Consider the following 7,755-nt stretch of genomic DNA (forward strand, 5'->3'; position numbering starts at 1 on the left):
GGTCTGAAGCAGTATATGTCCTGCATCATCTAAGATTCTTTCAACAACAAGCACTGATGAAATGGGAAATTTGTCCTTGAAGAGACTTCTTGTATAAACTATATTTAATTGGTATTCTGTGATTGGCTAATCGTTCTCCAAGGTCGCTTGAAGGAGAGATTGAGGAGGAGGAGGATGAAGTAAACTCACCAACTCAATTAAGAAAGACCCTCCCAGGTGCAGAACGCAGGCGCAAGGAAAACCACGTGCGCACAGAAGAGATATTACTTGCATAACCGGGAGGTGGGACTGAGGACCTCGGGCTGGGCGGTGCTGGCCACACCTGCCTAGGTTGAGGTCACTCAGTTAATTGTATAAAAAGCAGATAGATCTTCTTTGGCGGGAAGCAAACTTCACATCAAGGACAACATTGCCTTTTGAGGGGGACGCCTGCCAATTTGTGAACTTACTGACTTTCCAAGGATGCAGCTTCTGCTATTGGTAATTCTAGGCATTCTGGGTCAGTAAGATAACTTTATGAGCAACAGTTAGGTAACTGGGGAGGTCATACTGGGGGTTTATTTCTCTCCTCCTTCCTCCCTTTTGGGTTTATTCATTTTGTTGACCACCTCTTGGTAATAAATATCAATTTTGTTGAGCTTTCAATGGTGTCATGGTTTCAGATTTCAGTATGTCTGAACCATTGCCTAATACACAGGACAAGAAGAAATGGTCTCAAGTTGTGCCAGGGGAGGTTTCAATTAGATATTAGGAAAAATTTATTCACTGAATGAGTGGTCAGACTTTGGAACAGGCTGCCCAGGGAAGATGTGGAATCACTATCCCTGGAAGTATTCAAAAAATGTGTGAATGTGACACTTGGAGAAATGGTTTAGTGTTGAATGCAGTGGTGCTGGGTTGGACTCGATGATCTTAGAGGTCTTTTCCAACCTTAACGATTCGATAATTTTATGAGAAGCTTGTTAAAATGAAGTATTGTCAGAGACTGAAATGGTTGATGATTTATGCATTCTAGGAGACTCTTGCAAGATTTTGACCTTTGCATTGTACCTCTGATGGGCAGTTGGGCCCATCCCTCCCTCCAGTGAAGAGCCAAGTTTGCAGACTTTTGACAAGTTTGCAGGCTTTTGACTTTTGCATTATACCTCTGATGGCCCATCAAAGCCCATCCCCCCCTCTGCCAATCTTGAAAGGTGGGAACCAGGCCAGACACAGAAACTCTGCAGGCCCAGGGAGAGTTTGGAGGCTCGAGTCATGGCCCGTGACACTAACCATGGGTATAATAACTCATAACTTCTTGGCGTGTGGGGGTTTCCCTCCTTCACCCCCAGTAGATCAAGACCACCATTTCAACTGACAGACACGGAAGCAGCAACTACCAAGTGTCATTGCTGGACCCCGTGGGCGGTGACTATATACGTTTTTTTCCACTCTCATCTTTTCTTTTTCCTTACTCTCCCTTACTCTTATCCTACCTTTCTCTCCCCTATGCATTTTCTCCCCCCCCAAAGGTTATTCCCCCAAAGGTTATCTCTATACCACGTTGTTATATGACAACACCCAAACTGCTAGCATACCTGTTGATACAAAATTGTTAAAATAAACCTTACCAGTATATGTTTTCAGACACCGATTATTCAGTGTCGTTTCACTCTAATCCACCCCAAGGGAATTATTGATAAGAACCTGGGTTACCCCCCTCCCCTTTTTCTGGGGCGGGTCATAACAAGTATCTTTCAGGGCACTCTGCATCTCTTGTAATGGATCTGATTTGCCCCCTTTATGGAAGACTCACTTTTACCCTAATAGTTTGCTTGCCAGTGAGTCAGGAGCCTCTGTTTGCTGATGTGTTCATGGCTTAGGAAGCCTAGGTGTCTTGGGTTAAAGATTATGTATGCCAGGGAGACAGGACCTTCGATGGAACCCTCCCTTACAGACTTTGGTAAATTTGGGTAAAAAAGACCTTTAAGCAACATGTAGAAACTAAGTAAACAGTTTACTAAAAAAAAAATCAAAACAGAGAACAATGCAGAAAAAAACAACACCCACACAAAACCAGAGAAAATGTCACCCGGAAATCATTCTTTCACTTCTGCGCTGAAACGACAATGCATTTCTGTCCCTGTTTTGCAGCCCTGACGGTGGGACAGCCACCATGTGGAAACGACAACAATGGCGTCAGGTCCCCCCGCAACAGCTGGTCACAACAGGCAGCAGGAAAACCGGCAGGTCAGACCCGTGGGCAGTTGTGGTGAATCGAGAGGAAGCAGCAGTGGCAGGAAGAACTCTGGTACGTGGTGCCAGCATCAGGTACGCAGGACAGGTACTTTGCTTTGGGCGGAGGGTTGCAGTCAGAGCAGTGGTTGGGTGGTTCTGAGAGTGCCATGGGTACGGGGATGCTCCAGATGGAGCACGGGGCTGTGGCAAACTGGTGGGGGGGGGGGGGACGCTCTGCATGGCACAGCAGGGGGAGTCTCGTCAACTCCATTTCCGTCCCAGAACAAAGAGAGGTGGTATCTGTGATGACCCACGTACTGGCAGCAGCTTCTCCTTGGCTATGACTGCAGCGTGGGGGGCTGCAGAAGATGGTGTGGGGGTTTCCTGGGTCCCATGCAAGCAGCGATACTCACCAGGGAGCAAGACAGAAGCCGGAAATCTTACCCCCTTTCATTCTTCCCAGTTCTCGCACAGTTCACGTAGTATCTTAGCTTGAGGGGTCTCATCCCCAGTTCTCGAGATCTCATCTCCCTTGCGGCACCCCAGAGCTTGGCCCCTTCCCCTCTCTGTGGCTGGTCGGGCTTGGGGGAGGGGGAAGGCAACCGAGTACTTTGTGCCACTGCCCCCTTGTGGTGACCAGGGATATGAAGCAGACTCTATTACTGCTTTTAGTGTTGCTACTTGGAAAGAAATCGGTGATAAGCTCTTTGATACTGCTTCTAAGGGAGAAAAGATTGCTGCCTTCCTCCTTACAACTTGGCGATTGTTATATGAAACAGTCAAGGATGTTAAATCATAGGTTGGTAAAGATAAGGCAGGATCTTCTGATCATTAACCTGAGAGTGAGTTGCCTCCTGCCAATACCCCTGCACGCCCTCCGCCTCCCCCTCCCGTACCTCCTCAACAGGAGGTTCAGTATGGTCCTGCAAGAGATAAGGCACCTGCCCTGTGGGAGAGGACGAGGATGACATGTATGGGAGGGGGTCAGTAGCTGTCGGCAATCAAACGTACAAGATGCCAGTTCAGTCTATCCTTCCTGTGTCACCGTCGCCCCGGTCCAACGAGGAGAATGAGAGCGAAAGGGAGAGGGAACTGCCCCAGGGGGACTACCCCCCCTTCCTCAGGACAACTGGGAAGGGGATGATCCCATGACGAGGACGACATCAGGACAGGAGACAGTTTCCCCGCCCTCTGGGAGGGTGCAACAAGTAGACTCAAGTCACGGGGGGCCGGTGTGCCGCCCGTGACCTGGAAGACAGCCAATACCCTGACAGTGGGAGTTTCCCCTCTCCCGGGTTGCCCTTCAGCCTAAGGATCCTGTTAAATTTTGGCAGAAAATAAAGCAGCAGGCCCTTATGACAGGCAACCGGGACCTGTCAGAAACTGTCACAGTGTCCCTCACTGAGGCCAGTCCTAATACCACAGTTGATGATCCTATGGCTTTTCCGGTGGTGCGAGGGGACCCAGCTAGGGGAGTTGCTGATGAACATCGATCTTGGGCTTGGAAGGTTATTCAAGACTTGCAAACATGTGTAGCTAAATATGGTGCTAATTCACCTGCAGTGATGCAATTACTGCGTCTTATTACCATGGATGAAGTCACACCTTATAATATAAGGATGCTTGCTCAAATAATGTTTCCACCAGTGCAATTCAATGTATTTACTACTATTTGGCAGCAGGTGGTAGACACCCAGGCCATAGCTAATCTGCAGTTCCCACAGGATGATGTCCGATTTGGCAATGGAACTGATGTTCTAACCAGAACTGGTAACTATTCTAAACCACAACTATTCTAACCCACTAGTTTTGGAGCAAGTAAAAACCATAGACCAGTAAGCATTATTGCGGGTTGCAGAGTTGACAGAGCCCAGAGCGAGGTACACAACCATACGTCAAGGTACCCGGGAACCATTCTTGCAATTTGTGGAAAAGCTGCAAGAAGCTGTAGAGAAACAGGTTTTTGACATTCAGTTATGAAAGCTGCTGGTTACACAGCTAACCAGAGATAATGCCAGTACAGACTGTCAGAAGATAATAGAGGCATTGCCAGTGGAACCTACCCTTGATGCAATGATACAAGTTTGTGCCAAGGTGGGGTCCCTAGACCATCAAATGACTGCATTTGCATCTGCTATGGCAACAATGAGAACCTCTGAGCAGAAATGTTTCTCATGTAACCAGAGAGGGCATCTGAAGGCAGACTGCCTAAATAAAGGCAAGCAGAGGGTCTCAATGGGAACGACTGCACTTGTATGTTGTCGCTGTGGAAAGTACGACCACTATGCCAAACAATGTCGATCCAGGTATCACCTTCATGGTCAACTTCTCTCTACAGGCCAGCAAAAATGGAGGAAGAGCGCGAACGGGTGTGCGTGGACACAAGTACCTGCTATGTCTCCCAACAATCCTTTTGCCAACCGTCCACCCATGCAGACCTTTGCGACCGGCTATCGGGAAAAACTCGTGGATTCGCAGGGATGGATGTATCCACTGCTGACACAGTAACTATAACAACACACCAGGTGCACAAAGTCCCTTTGGACGCATGGGGACCTATTGGGAGAGGGTTGAGTGCTTTGCTAATAGGTAGATCTAGTGCTACTCTCCAAGGTATTCTCATTCATGTAGGAGTAATTGATGTTGACTATGAGGGACAGATTTGTGCTATGGTATCTACTCCTACTCCTCCAGTTACAATAGAAAAAGGAACTCGAGTTGCTCAACTTGTACCTGTTCTAAGCTGTGTTCCTAGGACTGAGTAGGTGACTCGTGGCACCGGTGGATTTGGATCTACAGGACCTCCGCAAGTGTGTTGGTCTCAGAAACTGATGGACAGTCGCCCATTGATGACTTGCGTCCTTTCTCAGCACGCCTGCAGAATGTAAGGTATCTGACCTTTTGGACACAGGTGCTGATGTCACTATAATTTCACAGAAAGATTGGCCTCCCACTTGGTCTGTAATTTCCTCCACTCAAGGTGCGATAGGTCTAGGAGGTTTGGCACAGAGCTTAATGGCTGCTCAACCAGTGACTGTTACTAACCCTGAGGGGTAGGTAGCAACAGCACCCCTGAATCTATGGGGCCGGGACTGTCTCTCACAATGGGGGGTACGCATCACCACGGATTTTTCACTAGGGGTCACTGTATTGCAGGGCGTGAAGAGACCCACATTAGCCCTCAAATGGTTGACTGACACACCAATATGGGTAAACCAGTGGTCCCTCAATCAAGAGAAACTTGAAGCCCTGCATCTACTGGTAGCAGAACAGTTAAGAGTAGGCCACATTGAACCTTCTCACAGTCCCTGGAACACTCCTGTGTTTGTTATCAAAAAGAAATCAGGGAAGTGACGGTTACTGCCTGATTTGCGATGGATCAATGCTGTTATGACCACCATGGGTGCATCGCAACCTGGTTTGCCTTCCCCAGCCATGATTCCTATACATTGAGAAATTATTGTCATGGATCTTAAGGATTGTTTTTTTACCATCCCCTTAGACCCAAATGACATGGAAAAATTTGCCTTCACTGTTCCATCTGTGAATCATGCAGAACCTACACAAAGATACCATTGGAAAGTGCTTCCTCAAGGGATGAAAAATTCTCCCACCATATGCCAATGGTTTGTGGTCCAAGCCTTAAGTCCCATCAGAGAACATGTTCCTAACTGCTTGTGCTATCACTATATGGATGATATTCTTTTAGCTGCTCCATCACCTCAGATCTTAAATTCAATGGAAGATCAAACACACTTGTCCTTGCCCCTGAAAAGGTGCAACCCCAATCTCCATGGCTGTATCTAGGACTGAAAGTCTTTGATTGCACAGTGCAATCCCAACCCATTGCTAAAAATTTTGAAATTAAAAATCTGAATGATGTTCAGAAATTGGCTGGTGTGATCAATTGGGTGAGACCTTACCTAGACCTCTCCTCTTCTCAGTTAGCGCCTCTATTTGAACTCTTGAAAGGTGACACTGATCCATCTGCGTCTCGTCATTTGACGCAGAATGTGAAAAAGGTAATTGAGTTGGTGGAGCAAGCAATTCAGAATAAACACATATGACGCACTGATTTTTCTATAGAAGTTCAAGTTTTTGTGGTGATTGAAGAATTAATTCCTACTGCCATGATTGCTCAATGGAGTGAGAAGTGGGATGACCCTCTTCATGTACTGGAATGGGTCTTTTTGTTGTTCCGCAGCAAGAAAACTGCCCAAGGTTTGTTTGAACTATTGGTTCAGGTAATTATTAAAGTATGACTGTGTTGCACTGAATTGTTAGCAAGAGACCAAGCACACATTGTCATGCCAGTTCAAACTGAGTATTTTGAGTGGTGTCTGGCCAATAGCTCAGCATTGCAAGCAGCGCTGATGAATTTTACTGGGCAAATTACTTATCATCTCCCTTCTCATCCACTATTGAAATTAGCAAGTCAGGTACCGTTTGCCCAAAAACAACTCAGTTCACGAGACCCCGTGCCCGGTTCCACCATTTTTACAGATGGGTCAGGAAAAACTGGAACAACTGCCATAGTGTGGTATGCCGATTCACAATGGCATCACATTCTAGAGCAACAAGAAGGCTCTCCACAGGTTGTAGAATTGCGTGCTGTTTTGTTAGTCTTTCAACATTTTAATAATCCTGTAAATCTTCGACTGTTTCCCCTGGGGCCAAGGTGCAGGTAAAAAATTTGCAGACGGGACAACGGGACATTACTGGGGAATTATTAACTTGGGGACGAGGCTATGCTTGTGTCTCCACAGATGAAGGGCCACGTTAGGTTCCTGCATGGTGCATGCATCCTGTTCTACATCAGGATGATCGCTGTTGATACATCCTACGAAGAGGAGTTGAATCGAATTAGTCCATGGAAGGAGTGCAATGTCTGGGTCACCTTGATGAAGACCTTAAACCAAACCACCTTTTGTGCCTCGCTTGCACGGTCCGAACAGCCTTTTCATACCTGTCTGGTAGGGATTCTGTTAAATGGTAGTGAGGCCAGCCTTATAGCAGCCAGTCTTAGACCTCTAATGAAGTCATTTTGTAAAGTTATGCGGCAGTGTACAGGCAATTGGGATTTGTGGGATCATTCTCTCCCACGTGCTTTGCCACTTCAAGAATTAGACATCTTGGGGAGTTTAATGGTTGAGAACTGTGTTTTCTTTAATCATAGGTTTGATTATGAGCTCTGCAACGATAGTACAGTGGTCCGACAAGACGTATCCCCTGGCGTACCTTTCTATCAAAATCATTCTAATTGGTGCCAACACCTAGGGAGCGATAAAATCAATCCCGCCCCAGGGGTCAATGTTGCAAGGAAATTGCCCTCTGGTCTGTTTCTCATATGTGGAGACAGAGCCTGGTCCGGAATTCCCGAAAAGATAACAGGGGGACCTTGTACCATAGATCGTCTAGGACTGTTAACACCTTCTTACAAAGTGCTTTTTAATCACACTCATTTATCTAACCACTCTCGTGTTAAGCGTACTTTAACTCTTAATTCTAACTGTGACAATTCTGTCAACTTGTGGAATC

The sequence above is a fragment of the Corapipo altera genome, unplaced genomic scaffold, assembly GCF_003945725.1.
Source record: "Corapipo altera isolate COAL_440 unplaced genomic scaffold, ASM394572v1 60796, whole genome shotgun sequence".
Classification (NCBI taxonomy): domain Eukaryota; kingdom Metazoa; phylum Chordata; class Aves; order Passeriformes; family Pipridae; genus Corapipo; species Corapipo altera.